The sequence below is a fragment of the Bos indicus x Bos taurus genome, chromosome 27, assembly GCF_003369695.1.
Source record: "Bos indicus x Bos taurus breed Angus x Brahman F1 hybrid chromosome 27, Bos_hybrid_MaternalHap_v2.0, whole genome shotgun sequence".
Classification (NCBI taxonomy): domain Eukaryota; kingdom Metazoa; phylum Chordata; class Mammalia; order Artiodactyla; family Bovidae; genus Bos; species Bos indicus x Bos taurus.
Window position 1 is genome coordinate 30,664,981 of NC_040102.1, and position 27,366 is coordinate 30,692,346.

The following is a 27,366-nucleotide window of genomic DNA, read 5'->3' on the forward strand; positions in this document are numbered from 1 at the left end:
AGGGCATGTCAAGCCACTCCAGTATTCTTGCCGGGAGAATTCCCATGGACAGAGGATTCTGGCAGGCTGCAGTCCATAGGATCACAAAGAGCTGGGCAGGACTGTAGTGACTTAGCACACATGCATAATGTATTCACCATTATCGTATCATACAGAGTCATTTCTCTGCCCTAAAAATCGTCTGTGCTCTGTTCATCCCTCCCTCCCCACAACGTCTGGAAACCTCTGATTTTTTTTTTTTTAACTATCTACATGATTTTTCCCTTTCCAGAATGTCATATAGTTGAAAACATACAGCATGTCGCCTTTGCAGATTGGTGCCTTTCACTTAGTAATATGTGTTTGAGCTTCCTCCGTGTCTTTTCATGGCTTAATAGCTTATATCTTTTGTAGCATTGGATAATATTCCATTGTTTGAATGTACCCAGTTTATTTATTCATTCACCTACTGAAGGACATCAAGGTTGCTTCCAAGATTTGGTAATTCTGATTGAAGCTGATATAAATATCCATGTTTTGTGTGGCTGTAAATTTTTAGGTTATTTGAGTAAATATCAAGGAGTACTATTGCTGGATCGTGTGCTAAGAGTGTGTTTAGTTTTGTAGGAAGCTTCCAAACAAAAATATGTAATGCTTCATGAATTTTTGTTCATTGTTGCACAGGGCCATGCTAATCTTCTCTGAATCATTCCAATTTTAGTATGGGTGCATGCGTGCTAAGTCCCTTCAATTGTGCAACGCTATGGACTGTAGCCTGCCAGACTTCTCTGTCCATGGGGATTCTCCAGGCAAGAATCCTGAAGTGGGTTGTCATGCCCTCCTCCAGGGGATCTGCCTGACACAGGCATCGAACCTGCATCTCTTAGGTCTCTTGCATTGGCAAGCGAGTTCTTTACCACTAATGCTACCTCCAAAGCAGGCATGGTATATAAACTTGAAGGTACTCACCAGGCAGCAGGCATAGGTTTAAATGAAATAATTAGTTGTATGCTTTTCTGAAAATACCGAAATGTGAACAGATGATAATTCAGCCTTTGCTAAATGCCATGAGCTCATCCCATTATGAGATGTATTAGAATGCATTTGTCACTACACTTGCTTTTAACCTTGACCTTGGGGCAGTTCTAACTAAAGATGGCCACTTTTTAGTGTTTGACACCGTTGTTTAGCTAAAACCAATTTGCTCTTTTCAAAACAATTCGTTATCCCACACTGCACTTTTTTATACTCCCCAATTAAATGCAAAATCTATCTTTCATAAAAGTTAGAAATTATGTCCAATGAAAATCCGACATTTTAATGGTTTTTCACAGATTAAAATTGTAGAGTTCTCAATAAACCCTGATTTACTGATGTTGGTTGTAAAATGGTTATTGCTGTTAATAAAGCCTGTAAATCTTAACAGGTTATATTTGCCTTGGACAATAAAACTTGCCATAAAGGCTTAGTGTCTAAGGCTAATTCTGCACACATCAAGGTAAACAACCTCCTCAAAATAATTCAATGTCTGAGAATTAAAAGCCCAAAGGCAAGCAACTAACAGATTGTAGCCTTGAGCCACTGCATGCTGGGCAATCTTATTGTTTTTATGTCACGGAGGAATCAAGATGGTGCTAGAATTAGAAAGGTCTAGGTCAAGGGGCCATGTCTTGGCTATTAGTCTTGGCTATTAGCACAAATAGTGCTGCTATGAATATAGGGACGCTTGTACGTTTTTGCATTATAGTTTTCTCCAGATATATTGGAGTGAGTGAGATTGCTGGGTCGTATGGCACCTCTATTTAGCTTTGGCGAACCTCCATGCTGCTTTACATGGTGAATGGATTACATATGCACAATGGACTACTACTCAGCCATAAAAAAGAGGGAAATAATGCCACTGGCAGTAACTTGGATGGACCTAGAGATGATCATACTAAGTGAAGATGTGATTTCACTTATATGTGGAATCTAAAATATGACACAAATGAATTTTATCTACAAAACAGAAACAGACTCAGACAGAGAGAACAGACCTGTGGTTGCAGTGGGGGAGGGAAGGATTGGGAGTTTGGGGATTATCGATGCAAACTATTACATTTAGAATGGATAAACAACTTCTGCATAGTACAGGAAACTATATTCAGTGTGCTGTGATCAACTGTAATGGAAAAGAATACGAATAAAGAATACGTGTGTGTGTAACTGAATCACTTTGCTATAAAGCAGAAATCAATTATACTTCCAATTAAAAATAAATAGAAAAAAAGGTCAAGGGCCTTAGTCAATGACATGTAGCTTGGAGAAGGTCCCCTTCTCTCTGTTGACTCATCAGTAGGTTGGCATGCTTGTGTTACAAGGTGAGGTCCCAGGAACAGAATGAAAGAATGCACTTTTTGTCTTATAAAGTATGTCAGAGTCACATCTGTGTTTGAAAACAAATTACTGGTGAGGGTTGGGGCAGGAGGGTGGATTTAGGGAAAGTGTTAGTTACTCAGTCGTGTCCGACTCTTTGTGACCCCATGGACTGTAGCCCACCAGGCTCCTCTGTCCATGGAATTCTCTAGGCAAAAATACTGGAGTGGGTTGCCATCTCCTTCTCCAGGGTGAGTTATGGAAAAGAGATCATTTTTTTCCTTCCAGATGCCCAGGCGGAAGTCAAAGGTTTTTAAAGAAGCTCTGTTAATCTTGGTAGACTTGGTGAACATTTGTCCTACTTTATGGTCAGGGAATTTCTTTTAAAGTCTCACCTCCCTAAGGTGAAAGCTGAAAAGCTTATTTTCTAGTCTTTGTGGCTAGGCCCACTCGTCAGGTGTGCTCACCCAAGGTGGGGTGGAGAGTTGAGCAATGTGACGAAGTACTGGTATGGACATCCGTCTCTGGAGAGGATGGCGGCGGAGGTGCTACCAGCAGAACTGGCGAGTCTTACGGTTGGGAGCCGTGTCAATGTCATGGGTTTAGAACTGCGAGGACACTGCCAAGTGACTCTCCGTTTCCCTATGATGTGGTTGCTCATTGTTCCCTTTGGCTGCCCGTTATGTATCTTTGACTTTACTGGAGAGTCTAGGCAATTCTGTGTGTGTGTGTGTGTGTGTGTGTAGTCTAGGCAATTCTGTGTGTGTGTGTGTGTGTGTGTGTAAGTTGCTTCAGTTGTGTCTGACTCTTTGGGACCCTATGGACTGTAGCCTGCCAGGCTCCTCTGTACGTGGGGATTCTCCAGGCAAGAATACTGCAGTGGGTTGCCATGCCCTCCTCCAGGTATATCTGTGGCACAATTGTAAGCACGTTTGGCTTTTAACCTAAAGGTTGGTGGTTCGAGCCCACCCAGGGACGTTTCCTAACCTTTTGGGCTTTCCTTGTGGCTCAGCTGGTAAAGAATCTGCCTGCAATGCGGGAGACCTGGGTTTGATCCCTGGGTTGGGAAGATGCCCTGGAGAAGGGAAAGGCTACCCGCTCCAATTTTCTGGCCTGGAGAATTCCATGGACTATATATAGTCCACGGGGTCACAAAGAGTCAGACACGACTGAGCGACTTTCACTTCACTTCCTTTCTTCCAGGGGATCTGCCCAACCCAGGGATTGAAACTGCATCTCTTACATCTCTTGCATTGGCAGGCAGATTCTTTAAAACAAGCACCAGCTGGGAAGCCCTGGAAGAACTTTATTAGAGATATAACCTTTAATAAAGTCCTTTGCTACCTAAACAAGTCAGAGCAGAGTTGGTTGCTTGCAATGAAGAATTGTGTGTGACTCTGTGTGTGCCCTGTCTTACAGCTTCAAGGATGCCTTTGATGAGTACCTGAAAGTGTCCCTTAGAACCAAGCAAGTCACTATGAGCTAAAGGCTCTTTGAGGGCTGTTGATCTCTTTTTCTTTATCTGTAAAATAAGAAAGGGGGCTGGAAACTCCTAAGGCCCCTTTTGTATCTCTGATTATTCCTGTTGTATAAATAATAGAATCAGCATACTATCAGATTTGTTTTAATAACTCTGTTAGACTGGTGCAGTTTTTAAGTCAGAAGCCCATTTCCCTTCTCCCCTGTGAGGATATTCTTAATGAAAGGTTCATTTATTTCAAATTTGTTCATTGCCATAAAACCCAGGAGAGAATCTTATGACATTGAACTGTTTCATACAAGAATCACTAGACTATTGTGTTTAACCTCAATCAAACAGACTAGGAAATGAGGATTTTATTTAAAAAAAAGATTCTTAATAATCTGCTGGAGGAACATTGAGATGCCCAAGTTCTGAAGCGGTGGACCTTAGGTATAAATAATTAATTTGGTGCAACCAAAGCAGAGAGAGAATGTCTAATAGTCCAGATAAACTTTGCTTTGAGGAGACTGACAATGAAGACCTTTGCAGAAAGCGACATTTGATTAGAATGTATAATATTGTAATAGAAACCTAATGGACTTTTAGAAAAGGGAATGTTGAATTGGTTAAATACTAGTAATTAAGTGCCAGTAAATTACTTTTCTAAAAACATTCCTGTAAAAAGAAATTTGCTATCGTAAGAGAGATGGGAAAATGAGGTTAATATAAGTTATTTAAAAAGTGAATATCTGCAGCCCGAATACCCTCATCATTAATACAGGTCCTTAAGTCAATCTTATTAATGGACTGACTTTTACCACATCCTTATCTGAGAAATTCTGGTTCCTCACTGAGGAAGAAAAGAAGCCATCTAAAGCTCCTGATTTGTATTTATTTTCTTTTTCTTTTTTTTTTCTTGTTCTGTATTCCTGGAGGGGGTGAAATATGGAGGATAGAATTACATTTTTCAAAGCCAAGGGTAGAGACACATGATGAAGTGACAAAGGCAGTGTCTTGACTCTTTTCCTTTTTTTTCCTGCATTCTTCTATGTCAGCCCTACACGCTCAACTTCCTTTCTCTCTTACTACTTTCTGGCTGTATTATTTACAGCCCCATCTCTATGTTCCCCCATTTTTCTTTGTCTGGAAGGTCCATGACATCCCCCATCTATCTGTCCTTCACACAGTCTGGGAGAAGCTCTTTTAACCTAGCCCAGTCGGACTTCCTCCTTGGCCATCCCAGGGTACACTGACTTTGCTTTTTTAGAAACATCTACTTTAATCAGTGTGGCCTGGTCAAGTTAAGGGCCACAGTTTCTCTAAACACTTTTAATTGTTTAATATTTATTGGCATATTGTTGATTCACAATGTTGTGTTAGTTTCAGGTATATAGCCAGGTGAATCAGTTATACACATATCCACTCTTTTTTAGGTTCTTTTCCAACACAGGTCACTGCATGGTGTTGAGTAGAGTTCCCTGTACTACACAGCAGGTTCTTATTAGTTGTCTGTTTTATGTATAGTAGTATGTATGTTTATAGCATAACACTATGAACATTTTTGTTGTTTCTCTTTCTTGCCCTACTTCTTGTATTAACTTCTTATGACCTTATGTCATATTTCCTTGAGCTAACTCCCTTCAGGATAGGAAATGCAAATGATGCTTTTCAGGATCCTTTTATACCTTTCCCCTCCCACCCCCATCCTCCCCATCCCTTTCACTCCCACCTTCCCACTCCCCTCACTCCTACCTTAGCAGATAAAACTTGGCTTCTGGGAATAGTCTGGAAGCCTCTGTGACTTAGTGGATCCATGTGACTGCTTTTTGGTATGCGTATGTGCATGCTAAGTCGCTTCAGTCATGTCAGACTCTTTGCCACCCAACAGGCCCACCAGGCTTCTCTATGGGATTTCCCAGGCAAGAATACTGGAGTCGGTTGCCATGCCCTCCTCTAGGGGATCTTCCCAACCCAAGGATTGAACCTGCGTCTCCTAAGGCTCCTACATTGCAGGCAGATTCTTTACAGCTGAGCCACTGGGGAAGCCCGCTCTTTGATATACATAATAATAAACTCTTAAATTCAAATGATCACTTTCAAATTTACAAAGATTTTTCACATATATTGACTCATTTGATCCTTAAAGCTACTGTCTGTGGAAGGCAAATACAAGAATATCTCTGTTTTATGGAATCGTTGATTCTGTGGATAATTTCATGGAGAAACTACTCTATCGCCAACTTTCATTGTATATGCACTCATTGCCAGGTACTCGCCACTGAATCCTTCCAGCAGCTTTCTGGGGTAGGTGACAGTTACATACCAGTGTTATAAATAAAGAAACTGAGGCACAGACTGATGAAGCAGCTTACTGAGTGATTAAGCCACTCATTGAATCCAGAAAGCCTGGATTCTGAGGCTGTTCTCTTAAAACTCAACCTGATGAAACTTCTTTATATGTTGGATGTTGTATGCTGAGCATGAGCCGAGTAAGATAAGAAGCCTGTCGTTTTCTCACCTACCATCTTATTTCATGCGTGTGCTACTAAAAGTATGAATGCAAGATTGTGAACCTGTCTGTGTGTGTGCACATATGCCTGCCTTCTGCTTTTTCTTTTCCTCCATTTCTGGTTTGTTTTTTTTTTTAATTTATTTCATTGAAGTATAGTTGATTTACAATGTTGCATTACTTTCTGCTGTACAGCATGGTGGTTTCGTGTATATACATATATGTGTACTGTAGATATATTCTTTTTCATATTCTTTTCCATTATGGTTTATCACAGGATATTGAAGGATATCCCTGTGCTATATAATAGGACCTTGAGGCTTATTCATCATAAATATAATAGTTTTGCACCTGCTGCGCTCAAACCCCGCCTTTGTCCATCCCTCACCGCCTTCCTCTTGGCAGCCCCCCGCTTTGTCCCTCCGTCACCTCTTTCCTCTTGGCAGCCGCAAGTCGGTTCTTCATGTCTGTGAGTCTGTTTCACAGATAAGTTTATTTGGGTCATGTTTTTGATTTCTCGTCTAAGTGACATCATGTGGTTTCCTCCATTTCTTTACTCTTGGCTATGATTCCATGGCTGAGTCTTACTGTTCCCTGACTGCAGTGAAACTCCATCATTCAATGGCCTTGAAATCTGCCCTGTTTTCGGGTTCCAGGGGTGCGCTGGCAGGGTTGCTCAGTGCCAGTATCCACTCTGAATAAACTTTGATTGGGTGGAGAAGCAGTTGACATCCTCCTCCCTCTCTTCCCGTCTTTCTTTTTTTCCCCTGGTGGATTGCATCCTTTATCCTTTCAGAATTTTCAGAGTCTGCTTAAGGTTTCTCAAATTGGGAGAAGAAGCAAATGGATCAAGAGGGAAGGCAATGTGAAGGGAAACAGGAGAAGGTCAGTAGTTAATCAATCGATAGTAAAGTCTGAAAGGAAAGCATGTACACAAAGGAAATGCATGATTTCTGAGTTAACGGAATGAAGGTGTGGAGCGATTTCTCTATCCTTCGCCTTCTTATGCAGTTGAGCAGCCATAAACAGTCTTTATATCTTGAATTATGCAGAAGTAAAAGCAGTTTGGGAGGCTTCCCCATAAAGAGCTGCAGTTCTGTAATTCAGCAGTAATGCTCCACGGGCATGAATCAAGAGCTCAGTCCCCATCCTGCTGAGACAGCATGGATTTTAATGCTTCTCTGAAGCACGCCACACGCCATCCTAGCTCACTTAGCCAATGTAGGCTGCCTTTGTTTTTTAGGCAGAACTTTTTTAAACGTCAAACAGAAACCACCAACCACAGCCATCACAGCTTCTCCTGGAACTCTTTTGCCATGATTCCCAAATCCTAAGTGTCATCTGGTCTCTTGGAGAAGAGACCCAAGGGGTCTCTTTCTTTAGAGAAATGCCACCATCTCGAATACCTTTTGTTTGGTTTTTGCGTTAATTTTTTTTTACTGGAATAAAATGGCTTTACAGTGTTGTGTTAGTTTCTTGCCATGCAGCACAGTCAGTCAGTTATATGTATACACATTCCCTCTCATTTTTAGATTTCCTTCCCAGTTGAGTCACCACAGAACACCAGGTAGAGTTCCCTGTGTTATACAGTCTGTTCTCATTTGTTCCTGCTATTTAGTCACTAAGATGTGACCAACTCTTTTGTGACCCCATGGACGGTAGCCCACCAGGCTCCTCTGTCCCTGGAATTCTCCAGGCAAGAATACTGAAGTGGTTCGCCTTGCCCTTCTCCAGGGGATATTCCCCACCCAGGGATCAAACTTGGATCTCCTGCATTGGCAGGCAGATTCTTTACCATTGAGCCATCAGGGACTCTCCTGTTCTCATTAGTTATTTGTTTTATACTTGTGTGTTAGTTGCTTAGTCATGTCCAAGTCTTTGCGACCCCATGGACTGTAGCCCGCCAGGCTCCTCCGTCCATGGGATTCTCCAGGCAAGAATACTCGAGTGGGTTGCCATGCCCTTCTCTGAGGCTTTATACATAGTGATATATATATATCAGTCCCAATCTCCCACTCATCCCACCCCTCCACATGATTTTTGTTTTTATTAACTTTGGCGACTGAAAAAGTACACAAGTGCCTGTGTGGTTTTTCACATACTACTAGTCAGATAGAACCTGCCCGTTTCTCCTTCATGGGGTACTTACAGACCCACAGAATAAGCACCTGCCCCCAGGTACTATGGAGATACGCCCAGCTGATCTTACAGCAGTTTCACTTCAGATCCACAATCTGCGTCCGCTGCAAGAATCCTCGATGGCCTCTTTCATCGCCCTGTGTAGCTCTCACGCTTCTCCACTCTGCTAAACGTTAAGGAGCCGTGATCTTCCCACAGAGCCGTCTTAGGGTCAGCACAGTCAGTACACTGAGTGCGAGAGCGACTTCATGAAACTCCCTGAGCCTCGGCTGGTGCAAGTCATGGTGGCTTCCGCACCACAGATGACAGGCCCGCCGCCCCAGCTTAGCACAGCTCACATCTGCACATAACTCCAATTCACTTGGCCTTGTCAGTTAAGCCTCCAAGAAAAAAAACATCCAGCATTCAGAGCCGAGCAGCTCATCATCCCCTGCCGCGGTGAATTTTGATTTAAATGTAACCGAGTCTCTCTTGGCTCTGGCTTAACTGAATTGGAACTGTTCTTTTAATTGTTGATTCAGTCTTGCCTTACAGATCTGGCTGTCAGTCCTCCCATCAGAGTCTCTTTCTTGATGTGCTTATTCATCATGCACGAGGATGCTCATCCTCCGTGGACACCAGCACCAGCCTTTGCTAGTCAGACGAGATGGTTTAAATGTTGACTTCTGTGTGCAGGAAGTGTCACATGGGTGATTCAAGAGCCAGCTCCATAGTAGCATTTGGAGATCACCTTTGCAGCGACAGCATCCCCTTTATTATAAGGGCTTCCCTAGTGACTCAGATGGTAAAGAATCTGCCTGCAATGTAGGAGACCCAGGTTTGATCCCTGGGTGGAGATGCCCTGGAGAAGGGAAAGGCTTCCCAGGTGGCACTAGTGGTAAAGACCTGTCTGCCAATGCAGGAGACATAAGAGATGTGGGTTCTGTCCCTGGATTGACAAGATCCCCAGGAGGAAGACATGGCAACCCACTCTAGTATTCTTGCCTGGAGAATTCCAGGGACAGGGGATCCTGGTGGGCTATAGTCCTTGGGGTCACAAAGAGTCGGACATGACTGAGCAATTAACACTTTCCCTGTGGGAGGTAGCTGTGGCATGTCATGGCAAGGGAACGAAAGAGCAGATCTGTCTAGTACCACGCCAGTTTGACAGGAGCAGTCACTGGTACATCAGTTCTAGATGAGCCTATCAGTTTGATCTTTCCTTGTCATCTATGTTATGCTTGAAATATTAATTACCTTAGTTACAATATCTTTGTATGTTTAGAAGGAGTAAAGTATTATGTGGTAATGAACACCCTACATATACTTGGGAAAATGTCTCCTTGATAGGCAGAGAAGTCACATTCTCATTTTTAATTATTCAAATATGATAATAGGTGATAGGAGTTGGTACTGTAGAGGGGTGATGGTAATGACTGATCAAGAGAAAATATAACAGAGCTCATGGGAAGAAGAGCCCTCAAGGGAAATGGAAGCTGACAAGTGTTAGATGATATGTATATGTCATTTCACTCAATGCCATGATCCTTCAAGATGTAAAATCCCCAAGAATGACCATGGCTCTTAGTTACCATATACTGAGGACCACGGGCCAGGCCCTCTGCTAGGCACTTGCCATCTGTCATCCTGTTTCATTCTCACAGCCGAGTTAGGTACTGTTGTTATTTTCATTTTTCAGATGTCAAAATTGAAGCTGATGTTAAGTAGCTTTCCTGAAATTTCTCCGACAGTGAGGGGCTGAGTTCTCTTTGATTTCAAAGCCCAGATCTTGAGACAGCCCTATGGTTCTTGTTTTTTTTTTTTTTTTTTTTTTACCACGCATCAGGTGCTTGGTAAGTGAGAGAGTAGTGACTCCAGCAGGGATGTATCCCATTCCAATATTGCATCCTTTCTGTTCCATCAGAGGAGCCTCCAGTGAGTGCTGGGTCAGCTCAGTTGTACTTGACATCAGAGTATGATTTAAAGACAACTTATGGGCAGTCTCTTGTTTGGTCTAATAAGCGTTCACCTCTTACTAGTTCAGTAGATGGCTTTTTTGCCTCAAGGAATGAGACCTGGTCTATATTCCTAACAAGCCCAACCATCCATCAAATGAAAGGAATATATAAATAACTATCTCAAGCAGAGTGTGCGGCCTATTTTAACGTAACAGTGATAAAATAGAAGAGACATGACTATTTCTGTTGGCCAGAGTGGTCAACTAAGACAATGTCAAGTATAATTCCCATAGAGGTTTTGCAGGATGAATAAGAGGTCACCATGTTGGAAAGTTACACAGAGTACTCAGGGTGTAGGATCAGCTTAGTTAAAGGCAGGCACATGTCAAACAGCAGGGTTGGCCAGGAAGTACAGTGAGTTTTGTTTGAGAAAGCCTAAAGTACATAGGGGAGCCTCAATGGAGTGGAGACTCATAGAAAGCCTGGTTGGCCATCTGAAAAATGTTGACTTTTTTTCTTAAGTTTTTTAAAAAAGTCTATTGAAGTATAGTTGATTTACAATATTGGATTTGTTTCAGACCTACAGCAAAATGATTTTGGTCATGCATATTTATATATATGTCTATATTTTCCCCATCCTTTTGCATTATACTTTATTACAAGATACTGAGTATTGTTCCCTGAGTTATACAGTAAATCCTTGTTGTTTAGAGGAACTTTGACTCTTGCTCACTGGTGACAGGGAGCCAGTGAAGGATTTGAATCAGAAGTAAGATGCTAGATTTACATGTCTATTTTTTTCAATGCCCTGCTATATTTGGTTCAAGGATCCAATAATTAGACAACAGGGAAGCACATAGGAAGTCGTGAATGTATGTGTCTCTGTGTCATTGATTTGTTAATAAATAACTTCAGACTTGCAGAAACGTCCCAAAAGTAAGAACCAGAAATCCACAGAGGAGCCTACTTTCAATACTGCCCTGCCAAGTGCTGGGAGCACCATGCCTCCACTGTCTGGGCAAGAGCAGGCCTGTCTTTCCAAGCCCTCTTGGCATTTCTGCTGCAGGGGTTGCTTGGAGCCGGTGGGAGGAAGCGTTCAGGATGTAGACATCTGTGGTCACCAGCCTTGATGCTGCGGCCTTTGGAGCATGATGGCCTTGACTCGCTCCATTCACTCTGCCGAGCTCACCTCTTGGGCACCCTTCTCCCCTCTGCTCAGAACAAGAGTAGCAGCAGAAGAGAGGGGTCAGGCAGCCTCAGCTCCTTCTGTGCCCTGCACCACCAGCCCTTCACCTCTGCATTCAGTGAGGACTTCCCGAACGACGCGACAGCACCTTTGAAGGTCTCCTTTGCCTCCTTTATACCTTGCTCCTCACTTCCCTTGAAACGACCTGAGGTCCTGCTGTTTCCCAGAGGCTCTGAGTCCATTAGAAGCAGGCATGAAGCTCGGGATTGTCAGGCTCCCCTAGTCGTGAGAGTGCTTCACGAAAGCCTGGGTTCTGGGCTGACAAAGGACAGTGGAGTGTTGTCATTATTGTTTCCGCGAGGCTGGAGCTTTTCATCCAGACGGCGTAGGTATCCTCTCAAAGGCTCTTGGGTACCGCGGCTCTGGAGAGAGCTTTTGTTTTCTTCCGCTCACCTCTGCGACCAACTCATCGTGGAAGTGAGCCTCTCCTTGCACCCTCCCCCGACCATTTTCTCAGTTACCCTTGGGATCTGCTTTTACCCTGTACGCACTTGTTCCACGGGCCTCAGTCAGGTAAGCTCCCTGATGCTATTCCAGCTTCCCTGATCTCCTGCGTTCAAAGTGCTACGGCTATTACTCCTTTCATTTGCTTGCTTTCAAGTCTGAAATTTCGCTCACATTCACTTCTGTACCTACCCAGTCATGCTCTTATTATGAGCTTTTCATCCTTGAGTTTTCCAGTTTCTCTTGCCTTCCTGGCTTCCAGTAGCAAGTGAAAGCTAATCCCATGCCCTTTTGTGATACTTGGGTGGTCATTACTTAGGTTCCAAGCAGCACGAGACAGAGCTGGTATTCTCAGCCTCAACACAGTGGACATCTGGGGCTGGAGCCGCCTTTGCTGTGATGGTCTGTCCTGCTCCGTATTGGATGTTTATAGCAAACTATCAGATGCCATTAGCACCTCACACCTCATTTTGTGACATCCAAAAATGTCTCCAGACATTGCCAAATTTGCCGGGTTGAGATTCCCTGATCAGCATGTTGGTTCTAGTTTCAGTTCAGTTCAGTCGCTCAGTTGTATCCGACTCCTTGTGACCCCATGGACTGCAGCATGCCAGGCTTCCCTGTCTGTCACCAACTCCCGAATTTACTCAAACCTCATGTCCATCGAGTCAGTGATGTCATCCAACCATCTCATCCTCTGCCGTCCCCTTCTCCTCCCGCCTTCAATCTTTCCTGGCATCAGGGTCTTTTCCAGTGAGTCAGTTCTTTACATCAGGTGGCCAGAGTATTAGAGTTTCAGCTTCAGCATCAGTCCTTCCAAAGAATATTCAGGACTGATTTCCTTTAGGATGGACTGGTTGGATCTCCTTGCATCTCACTAAGATGCTACTCGCAGTGTCTAAGAGAGTGGCTGCCCCAAATTGGGTGCTCAAAATTTTTTTCTGACTTGAGCCCAGCATCAACAGATAGTTGTTAACATATGCCCACTGACCTGGGATCATACAGTAGGTAGAGGAAACCATGGTGTGTTCATGTCTTTATAGCCAGCCCTAAGCTGAGTACCTAAGAAGAGATAAGAAAGCCTTCTTCAGTGATCAATGCAAAGAAATAGAGGAAAACAACAGAATGGGAAAGACTAGAGATCTCTTCAAGAAAATTAGAGATACAAAGGGAATATTTCATATAAGGACAGGTGCAATAAAGGACAGAAATGGTATGGACCTAACAGAAGCAGAAGACATTAAGAAGAGGTGGCAAGAATACACAGAAGAACTGTACAAAAAAGATCTTCATGACCAAGATAATCATGATGGTGTGATCACTCACCTAGAGCCAGACATCCTGGAATGCACAGTCAAGTGGGCCTTAGAAAGCATCACTACGAACAAAGCTAGTGGAGGTGATGGAATTCCAGTTGAGCTCTTTCAAATCCTGAAAGATGATGCTGTGAAAGTGCTGCACTCAATATGCCAGAAAATTTGGGAAACTCAGCAGTGGCCACAGGACTGGAAAAGGTCAGTTTTCATTCCAATCCCAAAGAAAGGTAATGCCAAAGAATTCTCAAACTACTGCACAATTGTACTCATCTCGCACGCTATTAAAGTAATGCTCAAAATTCTCCAAGCCAGGCTTCAGCAATACGTGAACCATGAACTTCCAGATGTTCAACCTGGTTTTAGAAAAGGCAGGGGAACCAGAGATCAAATTGGCAACATCCACTGGATCATTGAAAAGGCAAGATAGTTCCAGAAAAACATCTATTTCTGCTTTATTGACTATGCCAAAGCCTTTGACTGTGTGGATCACAATCAACTGTGGAAAATTCTTCAAGAGAAGGGAATACCAGACCACCTACCAGCCTCTTGAGAAACCTATATGCAGGTCGGGAAGCAACAGTTAGAACTGGACATGGAACAACACCCTGGTTCCAAATAGGAAAAGGAATACGTCAAGGCTGTATATTGTTACCCTGCTTATTTAACTCATATGCAGAGTACATCATGAGAATCGCTGGGCTGGAAGAAGCACAAGCTGGAATCAAGAATGCCGGGAGAAATATCAGTAACTTCAGATATGCAGATGACACCACCCTTATGGCAGAAAGTGAAGAGGAACTCAAAAGCCTCTTGATGAAAGTGAAAGAGGAGAGTGAAAAAGTTGGCTTAAAACTCAACATTCAGAAAACGAAGATCATGGCATCTGGTCCCATCACTTCATGAGAAATAGATGGGAAAACAGTGGAAACAGTGTCAGACTTTATTTTTTTGGGCTCCAAAATCACTGCAGATGGTGATTGCAGCCATGAAATTAAAAGACGCTTACTCCTTGGGAGGAAAGTTATGACCAACCTAGATAGCATATTGAAAAGCAGAGACATTACTTTGCCAACAAAGGTCCATCTAGTCAAGGCTATGGTTTTTCCAGTGGTCATGTATGGATGTGAGAGTTGGACTGTGAAGAAGGCTGAGTGCCAAAGAATTGATGCTTTTGAACTGTGGTGTTGGAGAAGACTCTTGAGAGTTCCTTGGACTGCAAGGAGATCCAACTAGTCCATTCTAAAGGAGATCAGTCCTGGGTGTTCATTGAAAGGAATGATGCTAAAGCTGAAACTCCAGTACTTTGGCCACCTCATGTGAAGAGTTGACTCATTGGAAAAGACTCTGATGCTGGGAGGGATTGGGGGCAGGAGGAGAAAGGGACAACAGAGGATGAGATGGCTGGATGGCATCACCAACTCAATGGACATGAGTTTGAGTGAACTCTGGGAGTTGGTGATGGACAGGGAGGCCTGGCATGCTGTGATTCATGGGTCGCAAAAAGTCAGACATGACTGAGCAACTGAACCGAACTGAAGCTGAGTACCTGGCATAGACTAGACACTCATAAGACGTATGTTGAAGCAGTGTTTAAAGGAAAAGAGGAAGCAGAAAGTTCTAACAAAAATGACTGTTAGGTTCTGCAGATTCATCAGGGAGTTCTGTGTGTTGGGTGGGTGTGCCCTGAACTGTGAAGGATGTGATGAAGCTATGTAAGAGGAGCTGGATAAAGAGGAAACCAGTGGGAGCAGCATGGTGAGTCAGGCAGCCAAAAGTTCTGTTCTCCAAAGAGATCGTCCTTATCTATACTCTGTTATTGTCTCAATAGCCCAAGTTACTCCACATGGAAAAATAAAAGCCACATTGCACAGGCCTTGAACCTATGGATCAAAAATGCGTGTCGTGGATTAATTACATGTGGCCACGACCCTGCTGGGGAAATCACCTCCAGGTAGGATGGTGGTACAATGTATTCCTGAAGGTTGCCTCATTCTCTGCTAGGGCAAATCCAAGATGGACATACGTATCCCATAGCTTCACTGGACATGACTGTAGAGGAAATGTGACATGTTAAATGTGGGAGGGAGACCTGGGTTTCAGACCCCCTTCTCAGCCTCATAATTAGGAAAGCTAAAATCCATTGTTTTGTTTTAATGACATCATTCCCTTTTCTACTTGAAAGGCAAGGGGCTAGGGAAAAGCAATCTTTGGGGGACCCTTAAAATCCAAGGGAGGCATTATTTACTAAATTACTATATTTAAAAGCATAGATCTCGGAATAAATCATAAGTCAGATAAGAGTTCAGTCCAAGCATATCCTTTTATTAGCTGTGTGATCTTGGGCTAATTCTGTGAGCTTTCTAAACTTACTGGTTTTCATGGCAAAATGGGATAGTATGACCTCATAGGGATGCTGTGAAGTCTCATTCGCCTGAGATCATATCATTATGACATTTACCTGGGTTCCTGGCACTTAGCACAATAAGTGGTTATTACTAGTGGTAGTTGTGTTTAGACGAGAAACTCCATTCACATTTTACTGCTTTATTTTACTATTTCTCCATAGTGTGTGACTGGGAACCAGATCCGCCTCTGTGGTGTTCTCATGTTGTGAATACGCTGTTGACGTGAAGCCGTGTTGAAGTTTGCCTCCACTCGTCTCTTTTCCTTAATTATGTGATCCCATGTCATCCCCATCCCAATTAACCTGTTCTCATCATAGTCCCTACTAGGCTAATGCATATTTTCCAAACGGCTGTGATCTCCCTCAGTTTTCAGGATGCAGAGACAGTGGGAATCATGTGTTCTCAGTGACACATTCATTTATTTTTCAAAGCAAAACAATGAAGCATGTGAGCAACTTGATTTTGTCATGGGAAGTGCTCTGTACCAGTCAAGGTGGGAGATCAGGATCAATATGACAAATGGACCTGAGCTCCAAGTGGTAGAATCAGCAAGGAGGATAAATTATCACCTCCCTCCTGCCTCTCGGATGGTAATTCCTTCTCACTGTCTCATCTGTGATGGCCAACGTGTGTTTGCCACAGCGGCTGTCAGACCAATCACAAACCACACCTGGGAAGCATTTGGTCAATACATCCAGTGTTTCAAGTTTGGAGTCATTTTACGTTTGTTTGTTCCCCTTATTATTTTCTCTGGCTGAGTAAAATCTCTATTACTTGGGACTCAGGAACAGAGAATGGACTGTGAACACCCGAGGTGTACATTTTATTTTATTTTTATTCTTTTTTGTGATGACTTCATTATTCCCTTATGCCTGAGTTTTTCCCAAAATTGTCCCCCCCGCAACCTTTTTCTTTCTTCAGCATCTTCTTCTTTGGCTTGCCCATTTATAGAGTCCAGCTGCATGGAAGTGACCTGATGCCAGGGCTTGGGCTTCGTTCTTCAGAACAGCAAAGGACTCCCAGACTTCTGGATTTCATAGACAATATTAATCCCCTTCCCTCTCTGTGAGAGAATGAGCTGAGTGTTGGTGGCTTTTTATTTTTTTCCAGGAAAGGATGTTAAGACATAAGAACCGTTTTCTTTTTTTCTTTTTTGGCTGCACTGCACACATGTGGGATCTTAGTTCCTTGACCAGGGATCAGACCCCCACCCCCTACATTGGAAGAGTGGAGTCTTAACCACTGGACCACTAGGAAAGTCCCAAGAGCTATTTTCTATAACTATTATTTCATTTAGAAAAAGGAATTTCACAGCAACATACAATCACAGAATTATACATTTAATTTTTTTTCACTGAAATATTTACAGTATTGTGTTAATTTCTGCTGCTGCTGCTGCTGCTAAGTCGCTTCAGTCGTGTCCAACTCTGTGCGACCCCATGGACTGCAGCCTACCAGGCTCCTCCGTCCATGGGATTTTCCAGGCAAGAGTGCTGGAGTGGGGTGCCATTGCCTTCTCCAGTGTTAATTTCTAGTATACAGCAAAGCGATTCAGATACACACACACACACACACACACACACATGTTCTTTTCCATTATGGCTTATTATAGGGTATTGAATATAGTGTTCTGTGCTATACAATAGGTCCTTGTTTTTTATTTTATATTTATTAGTAGTAGCATGTATCTGTTAATCTCAAATACCTAATTTATCCCTTTCCCACCCCCTTTCCCCTTTGGTAACCTTAAATAGTTTTTTCTGTGTCTGTGGATCTGTTTGTGTTTTGTATATAAGTTCATCTGTGTCGTATTTTTTAGATGTCACATGTAAGCAATATTATATGGTGGTGTAGTCGCTCAGTCCTGTCCATCTCTTTGGGACCCATGGACTGTAGCCCTCCAGGCCCCTCCTCCCATGGGATTTTTCCAGGCAAGAATACTAGAGTGGGTTGCCATTTCCTTCTCCAGGGAATCTTCCCAACCCAGGGGTTGAACCCAGGTCTCCCACACTGCGGGCAGATTCTTTACTGACTGAGCCACCAGGGAAGCCAATATCATTTTAGTTTGTCTTGGCCTGATGTCACTTAGTATGATCATCTCTATGTCCTTCCATGTTGCTGCAAATGGCATTATTTCATTCAAAATTATACATTTTAAATAGACATAGCTTTACAAACCAATTTTTTAAAATTAATTAATTTATTTTAATTGGAGGCTTATTACTTTACAATATTGTGGTGGTTTTTGCCATACATTGACATGAATCCACCACAGGTGTACATGTGTCCCCCATCCTGAACCCCCCTCTCACCTCCCTCCCTGTCCCATCCCTCAGGGTCATCCCAGTACCCTGGCCCTGAGCACCCTGTCTCATGCATTGAACCTGGACTGGCTATCTGTTTCACGTATGGTCATATACATGTTTCAGTGCTATTCTCTCAAATCATCCCACCCTTGCCTTCTCCCCACAGAGTCCAAAAGTCTGTTCTTTATCTCTGTGTTTCTTTTGCTGTCTCGCATATAGGGTCATTGTTACCATCTTTCTAAATTCCATATATATGCGTTAATATACTGTATTGATGTTTTTCTTTCTGACTTACTTCACTCTGTATAATAGGCTCCAGTTTCATACACCTCATTACAAACCAATTTTTATTGTTTTCATCTGTCCTCTGTAAGACTAAAAGTCAAATAGCCCTTGCATTTTGTGAATAAGTGGTGCATGGCACCTGTCACCTTCCTGCAGGCAGCAATGGTAGATTAGAATTAAGAATACTGCTCAAGGCTAGCTATAATGGAAGGAGCAATTAAAAATCTCTTTAGTTCTTTAATCAATTCCTCTGCATTATTCCTATTTCAGGAATGCCTTTCTTCACATTGTGTCCGTGTTTTTGCTGTGAAATCAGTACTGCCTGGAAGAGAAATGAGCTTACATTTCCACTAGAAGATACAGTAGTGATCATAGCATCCGAGTCTGTGTAGATATTTACTAGAACATGAAGAAAGAGCCACACCCCGTTTCCCACAGGTTCTCCATGAACAAACGTGATGGGCCTTGAAAATTGATGTCATAGATCATCCTCCGCAAGGTGCATGACCCATGATGATGGTTTTAGTTTTGTGTTTGATTTGCACCTTCATGCACAAAAGGCCTGAGCTCTGGAATCAACAGCTGAGAGTTCAGACCCTGCTTCTATCAATCACTGGCTGTATGATCTTATACAACTTCTTCCTCCTAAACTCTTTTTCTCACTTGTAAAAATAAGTGTTGTCGATGCCCACCTCTGGAAAGTCCTGTGATATAAATGAAAGGATGAAGTTAACAATGATAGGTACACTGCTTGGCACATAACCTTTGGGGATATAAAGGCACTTCCTTATTCTTTTTTCATTGCAACTCCCTTTTAAAGGGAATACCTAAACAGGGCATTTCAATACCATTCTCTGCTAGCTCAGATGGTATAGAGTCAGCCTGCAATGCAGGAAACCCAGGTTCGATCCCTGGGTCAGGAAGATCCCCTGGAGAAGGAAATGGCAAGCCACTCTAGTATTCTTGCCTAGAGAATTCCATGGACAGAGGGCCTGGCAGGCTGCAATCATGGGGTTACAAAGAGTCAGACACAATTGAGCAACTAAAACCATTCTGTCACTCTTAATTAACTAATTGCTGTGATTCTTCCTTCTTTTCCAGCAGCCAGCTGTTTTGAGTCATGTTCTAGATATGTATTTGCCTACATACTCCTCCTTGTTATTCTTTAAAATAGGGCCCTTTTCAATTACAGGAATGTTAATTATTATTTTTCACCCTTAATTATTGTAATCTGCTACAGACTTACTTTGAGTGTGAGTGTGTGTGTGTGTGTGTGTGTGTGTGTGTGTTGCAGTCTCTCCTAGCCTTTTATCTGTTTCGAACAACAGCGTTTCATTTCCAGCCCTGACAGGGCATTCTGCAGTGATGGGCTATACAGCTGCTTTCCTGAGAAGCATAAACTTCCCTTGATTTTTGAGTGTTCTGCAGAGGTCGGTACAGTATTATAAAACATCTTTAAAACTCTATCACTTGGAAAAAAAAATGTTAGAAATGTGCCTTACAGGTTCTCTTTTATCAAATGTTTAACATAGGGTCTGGCACTTTGATGGGCTCCCTTCGATGTTCTCATGGATATCTACATAAACCCTGATGGTTTATTTACTACTGTAGCTTTTAATGGAAATGTAAAATAATTTCTCTTCTGGGCAGTACCGAGTTTCATTGCAAACCCATCCACCAAATGTGAAGTTCACATAAAACGCCAAGTTGTACGTATTGCCCTAGCTGGGACTCGCTGCCTATTGTTGATGGGCTGGTGTATTTACCGTTCTTGTACACATACTGTAAAATGGAACGTGGCAGGATTGCTGTATTGTAATAAAACAGCATGGTGCTCGAGGAAGGAGAAAAAGGGGCTGGTGAATTACAGCCATCATTGTGCCTTGTTTCCCATTATTGAAAATGGAGTATGATTATTAAATGGGTGCAGTGTGCATTTTACACACTTAGTGATACATCTTGCTTTTTATGTGTGCCTGGAACATCAATATTTGCTTTACTTTTAGGGAACATTAGTTACAAATACAATAAGTGTGTTTCATTTTTCACTGAAGACATATTGGCTTCAGTTCTCAAGGCAGAGTGTGCAATCTCTGTCCCAACGATTATTGATCTAGAAACTCTGTTGAAAGTAAGCAAGACTGGTTTTTGTAATAAGCAAGCACGGGCGTTGCTGCTGCTCACTGAGACACATCAAAGTGGAGTGAGTAGCAATAAATAAGAGTTTAATTAAATTGCTCCTTGGCAGATAGTGGGACTATTTCTCAGCTTTGGTTTAGAACCTGTGGGGTCTCTTTTTCCTTGTGATGTATATCTGGTCTTCTCATCGGTGCTGATGGGAACTGTGAACTGACCCTGTGTCCCATTGTGTCTGCCAAATACCACATGGATTTTTCTCCCTTGGGCTACATACCCGTGGCGGATTCATGTCAATGCATGCCAAAACCACTACAATGTTGTAAAGTAGTCAACCTCTAATTAAAATAAATAAATTTATGTTAAAAATAAATAAATAAATGTAAACAAAGAATTAAAAGTCTCCATGTAGAAGAAAGTGTCAAGGTACTCTCAGAGTATCTTATAAATGCTAAAATAATCATAATTTCTTAGAAGCCCATAAAAGATCCACATGTGCTTTGTGTAGGACTTCGTTTCAGATTGTAATTACAACTGAAAGATTAAAGAATACCCTCCCCTTAGAATTTAATTCTCTGATGAGCTACATGCATAGACGGGACTCTGGTGCTTGGTAAACCATGGAAACCGTGCTCCTAAGCTAGAAATGAATGAACAAGATTAATTACATTCTGTACGGTATTGCGTTGATAGCAGGGCACACGTAGCCTTCAGCTCATTTGGATTCAAAGCTGTATGAAAGGTATGAGTGCTTGAAAATGATTAAAGTCGAGCTAGCATGGTACAGTTTCCACTTGCTGTGTTGCCGTTACTTTCCCTGGAGCACAGGCTGGAATATGTATCATGCAGGCATTCTCAGTGCCCCTCACAAAAGAGACGCTTCGTTATTTCTCTGTACGAGTTCAAACATACTCTGGATAACACGATCAGGCAAACCTACATGTCCATGTAAGGACCAAATCTACTTATGAAACTGCCTTGCTGGTTTGTAATTGCTTGTGTTTTCTCCCAGACATAGAATTTGTTGGTCCTGGAGATTAATTCGTTTAGTAGAACTCTAGACTGGCTCTGAGCACACGGGGAAACAGTGCTCATAACCAAGTGTGCATTAGCTCTACTAGTCTGTAGAAACTGAAGCCCCATGCCCACAGACCCCTCAACACCCATCAATTGATATTATAGTAAGAAACGGTTAAAAGGCAGCAACTTCATTTAGCTTTCTAAATCAAGCACAGATGTAAATAAAATGTATTTAGGGATTTTTTTTCTCTTTATTTTTTTATTGAAGTGTAGTTGATTTGCAATGTATTGCTTTTCAAGTGTACAGTAGAGTGATTCAGTTATGCATATAATGCAGCTATTCTTTTTCAGATTCTTTTTAATAAGCTTTTTATATTAGAGTATATCAATTGACAACGTGATCATTTCAGGTGGACAGCAGAGGGACTCAGCCATACATATGCATGTGTCTGTTCCAAATTCCCCTCCCATCCAGCCTACTGCATGACATTGAGCAGAGTTCCCTGTGCTATACAGAAGGTCCTTGTTGATGATCTATTGATATTTTATATATAGTGGTATGCATGTGTCAATCCCAAACTCCTAATTTCTAACCTCCCCCTCCCCCTTGTGCAGTACTTTTTTTTTTTTTCTTTTGACCATGCTACACAACTTTTGGGATCTTAGTTCCCTGACCAGGATCTTAGTGCCCATGGCAGTGAGAATACAAAGTCCTAACCACTGGACTGCCAGGGAAATCTCCAGGAATTTAAAAAAGTAAAAGAGAAGCAAATTTAAGAAAAGTTTATCACAGAGGTCATTGTATCAACCTCTTCCCCAGTTTTTCTTATCAGTTTTATGCACACCCTCTAGAGTAAAACCCAATGACCTTTAAGGTAGAGTAATGAGTTCCAAAAAATAACATTCAGACATGATTACCTGGTTTAATTAATCTAGTAATTTCTGCCCTGTTTGTTTGATTCATCTTATGATGACAGAGGAGCTGGGCAGGGGGAGATGCTTAGCACACTCAGGGCACCTTTATTGTATTAATTTGTCACCATTCCCTTCATAGAAAAGCATACAGTCTTTTCCCTGGTGAATAATTTATAGTCTGTGGGTGTTCTGTATAAGACGGCAGCCATCTTTACTGAGCAAAATCTAGCCTTCCTTTTGTTGTAGAAAGTAACCCAGGATCTTCAAATAGTCATCATGGCAAGAAATTCCAAATGCCATTCTCCAGTTGATAACACTTTATTCAAAAAACAAAGGAGGTGGGTGGTTCTTTGTTTGCTGTTTTTGTACTTACTGCACTGTCTTTTGTGGTTGTCATAGGAAGAAGGAAGAAAGGTGTGAGTTTGGTGTCCAGGTGACAGACAAGACTGCATTTCATAGACTTTAAGACACCATCGATTGTGAGCAGAACCATCACTTTATATGCCACTAAAAAAGGCCACTTTTTAATCATAAGAAGTTATCAACTATAAACATAGCCAGATTTCCAAGATGTCAGTGTGCAAAGTATGCATGTATATATATATATATATATATATATATATATATGTACATATATATAGTTTTTAGCTGTGCTGGGTCTTCATTGCTGTATGCAAGCTTTCTCTAGTTGCGGTGAGTGAGGGCTGCTCTCTAGTTGCAGTGAGTGAGGGCTGCTGTCCAGTTGCAGCGAGTGAGGGCTGCTCCATAGTCGCAGTGAGTGAGAGCTGCTCTCTAGTTGCGGTGCTGCTCTCTAGTCACAGTGAGTGAGAGCTGCTCTCTAGTTGCGGTGAGTGAGGGCTGCTCTCTAGTCCCAGTGAGTGAGAGCTGCTCTCTAGTTGCGGTGAGTGAGGGCTGCTCCCTAGTCGCAGTGAGTGAGAGCTGCTCTCTAGTTGCGGTGCTGCTCTCTAGTCGCAGTGAGTGAGAGCTGCTCTGTAGTCGCAGTGAGTGAGAGCTGCTCTCTAGTTGCGGTGAGTGAGGGCTGCTCTCTAGTCGAAGTGAGTGAGAGCTGCTCTCTAGTTGCGGTGAGTGAGGGCTGCTCCCTAGTCGCAGTGAGTGAGAGCTGCTCTCTAGTCGCAGTGAGTGAAAGCTGCTCTCTAGTTGCGGTGAGTGAGGGCTGCTCTCTAGTCACAATGAGTGAGAGCTGCTCTCTAGTTGTGGTGCTGCTCTCTAGTCGCAGTGAGTGAGAGCTGCTCTCTAGTCGCAGTGAGTGAGAGCTGCTCTCTAGTCGCAGTGAGTGAGAGCTGCTCTCTAGTTGCGGTGAGTGAGGGCTGCTCTCTAGTCGAAGTGAGTGAGAGCTGCTCTCTAGTTGCGGTGAGTGAGGGCTGCTCCCTAGTCGCAGTGAGTGAGAGCTGCTCTCTAGTCGCAGTGAGTGAGAGCTGCTCTCTAGTTGCGGTGAGTGAGGGCTGCTCTCTAGTCACAATGAGTGAGAGCTGCTCTCTAGTTGTGGTGCTGCTCTCTAGTCGCAGTGAGTGAGAGCTGCTCTCTAGTCGCAGTGAGTGAGAGCTGCTCTCTAGTCGCAGTGAGTGAGAGCTGCTCTCTAGTTGCGGTGAGTGAGGGCTGCTCTCTAGTCGAAGTGAGTGAGAGCTGCTCTCTAGTTGCGGTGAGTGAGGGCTGCTCTCTAGTCACAGTGAGTGAGAGCTGCTCTCTAGTTGCGGTGCTGCTCTCTAGTCGCAGTGAGTGAGAGCTGCTCTCTAGTCGCAGTGAGTGAGAGCTGCTCTCTAGTCGCAGTGAGTGAGAGCTGCTCTCCAGTTGCAGTGTGCAGGCTTTTCATTACGGTGGCTTCTCTCGTTGTGGAGGACAGCTTCTAGGTGAACAGACTCAGCAGTTGCAGCTCGAAGGCTCTAAAGCACAGACTCGGTAGTTGTGGTGACCAGGCTTAGTTGTCCCATGGCGTGTGAAGTCTTCCCGGACCAGGCATCAAACCCTTGCCCCCTGCATTGGCAGGTGGATTCTTCACCACCAGGGAAGTCCTGCATGTGGATCTTAGAATCAGAGAAATATTTCTGTCCTTTCTTTCTTTCCTTTTCCCTAATATTGCACTTTAGAAACTTTACAACTCAGCAAACAATTGTCTTTTTTAAAAACACTCAGAACTTAATGTTTTCAGAAATGGATTAGGTATCAAATGACTAGGTCCTACATAACCTAGAGTGATCGGTTTTATGGGTTCACACAGAAGTGAGGTTTATGAAGGGGAAAAAGAACAAGCTTGGTATCACAAGCGCTATGAGGAGCTGGCTTACTGCTGTATCACAGTATGAGACTCATTCTTGATGATTTAATAATTAGAGGTTTCTCACCAGGTGGCCCCTTCTAGAAAATATCAGTATATAGAATCACAGAATTAGCAATTGTTAAATCTGGAGAGAATCGCAATGATAATCTAGACTTACCCAACCCTTGTTTATACAGATGAGGAAATCAACCTCAGAATTCAAACATGGTCAGATTCCAGACTGGGGCCACCCCCTTTCTGTGGATATTCTTGTGGGTTTGCTTGCTGCAGAGATGGGCAGAAGATCCAGGGTATAGTTGACATCCAAAACTTCTCTCCACTTGCCTTTTGCATTTGCCATTTTTCCTTCAAACTCCAAGTACTGTTTCTACAACAAGCCTATTTTTCCCTTAAATAATGGTGGTCATATTTTCCGTGGTTTTGAGTCAAAGAGTGGTTAAGTGCTTAAATATGGGCACTTTTTAAATCACTCTGTCATCTCATAGTTAGGAAGGGGTATGCTTTAGTTGACCATGATGGCTACTCCATTTCTTCCAAGGATTTCCTGCCCAAAGTGGTAGATATAATGGTCATCTGAGTTAAATTCACCCATTCCAGTCCATTTCAGTTCGCTGATTCCTAGAATGTCGACGTTCACTCTTGCCATCTCCTGTTTGACCACTTCCAGTTTGCCTTGATTCATGGACCTGACATTCCAGGTTCATATAATATTGCTCTTTACAGCATCAGACCTTGGTTCTATCACCAGTCACATCCACAGCTGGGTATTCTTTTTGCTTTGGCTCCATCCCTTCATTGTTTCTGGAGTTATTTCTTCACTGATCTCCAGCAGCATATTTATTGGGCACCTACTGACCTGGGGAGTTCCTCTTTCAGTATCCTATCATTTTGCCTTTTCATACTGTTCATGGGGTTCTCAAGGCAAGAATACTGAAGTGGTTTGCCATTCCCTTCTCCAGTGGACCACATTCTGTCAGATCTCTCCACCATGACCCGCCCATCTTGGGTGGCCCCACAGGGCATGGCTTAGTTTCACTGAGTTAGACAAGGCTGTGGTCCTAGTGTGATTAGATTGACTAGTTTTCTGTGATTATGGTTTCAGTGTGTCTGCCTTCTGATGCCCTCTTGCAAAACCTACCATCTTATTTGTGTTTCTCTTACCTTGGACATGGGGTATCTCTTCACAGCTGCTCCAGCAAAGCACAGCCGGAGAAGACTCTTGAGAGTCCCTTGGACTACAAGGAGATCCAACCAGTGCATCCTAAAGGAGATCAGCCCTGGGATTTCTCTGGAGGGAATGATGCTGAAGCTGAAATTCCAGTACTTTGGCCACCTCATGCGAACAGTTGACTCATTGGAAAAGACTCTGATGCTGGGAGGGATTGGGGGCAGGTGGAAAAGGGGATGACAGAGGATGAGATGGCTGGATGGCATCACCAACTTGATGGACGTGAGTCTGAGTGAACTCCGGGAATTGGTCATGGACAGGGAGGCCTGGTGTGCTGTAATTCTTGGGGTCACAAAGAGTCGGACACGACTGAGTGACTGAGCTGAGCTGAACTGATACTTTAGTTTCATGAAAAGAAAGTGAAAGCATTAGTAGCTCATTCATATGTGACTCTGTAGCCTGTCAGGCTCCTCTGTCCATGGGATTTTCCAGGCAAGAATACTGGAGTGGATTGTCATTTCCTTCTCCAGGGGATCTTCCTGATCCAGGGATTGAACCCAGGTCTCCCGCATTAGGGGCAGATTCTTTACCACTGAGCCACCAGGGAAGCCCTAGTTTCACCAAAGTACATACAGATTTTTTAGCACACAACTATTATTTCTTCAAAGTCATGAAAGTGTTGAGATCATTATAAATGAGGTCATCTATATGATACATAGATCCTTTTATAATTTGGGGATCATCACTAGATTTTTATTTTCCCAGCTATTTTTATTTCCATTTCTTATTGGATTATTGGAATCCTTTCTTATCTGGCAACTTGAAATTTTACTTTGAAAAAAATAAACTCGGGAAGATAGTGAAGGACAGGAACCCTGGCATCCATGGGATCGCAAAGAGTCAGACACAACTGAGCAACCGAACAACAATAGATAGATACTTACATGTGGAAAAGGCTTTAATTTTGTCCTTTATTTTCTGGATTGAATTTGAGGAATCCAATGAAATTAATGTATTGCTTCCATGACAGCAGATGAACTCTGGATGTTTTATACTGGACTTTACTTACAGGAAAGGTTGTTAAAATATTGGAATTAGTGGTAAAGCAATTTCAGCAACTTGGAACATCTACAGACACTCTTGCATTCATTGATACATACTCTTTTTTTTTCCCCCTCTGCTTGCAATTACTTTGATCGGTATATGATCAGGGATTAATAGGCTCTCATTTAAATCTGAGCAGTCCTGATCTCATAAAATAAGGCTAACTCAGGGATAGTTTACTTTTTTTCTGACACTGGCTGAGTCAACCAGACTGTTTATACAAGGAGCAGAGGGAAACCCAAAGCTAAGTCTTACCCACTCCTAAGAAGCAACAGGTTTCTGTGCCATCAAGCCAGGAATATCATGGCAGCTAAGTGCATTGAGAATGGTTTGGCTCTCTCTAG

At 42.8% G+C, this 27,366-nt stretch overlaps 1 protein-coding gene and 1 pseudogene across 10 annotated transcripts in view; one reads left to right on the forward strand and one right to left on the reverse strand.

Annotated features, from left to right (window-relative positions):
- UNC5D (unc-5 netrin receptor D) overlaps positions 1-27,366 on the forward strand; it is a 684,626-nt gene that overhangs the window by 422,723 nt on the left and 234,537 nt on the right. The gene's annotated exons all lie outside the window — the stretch shown is intronic.
- LOC113885110 lies at positions 620-717 on the reverse strand (annotated as a pseudogene).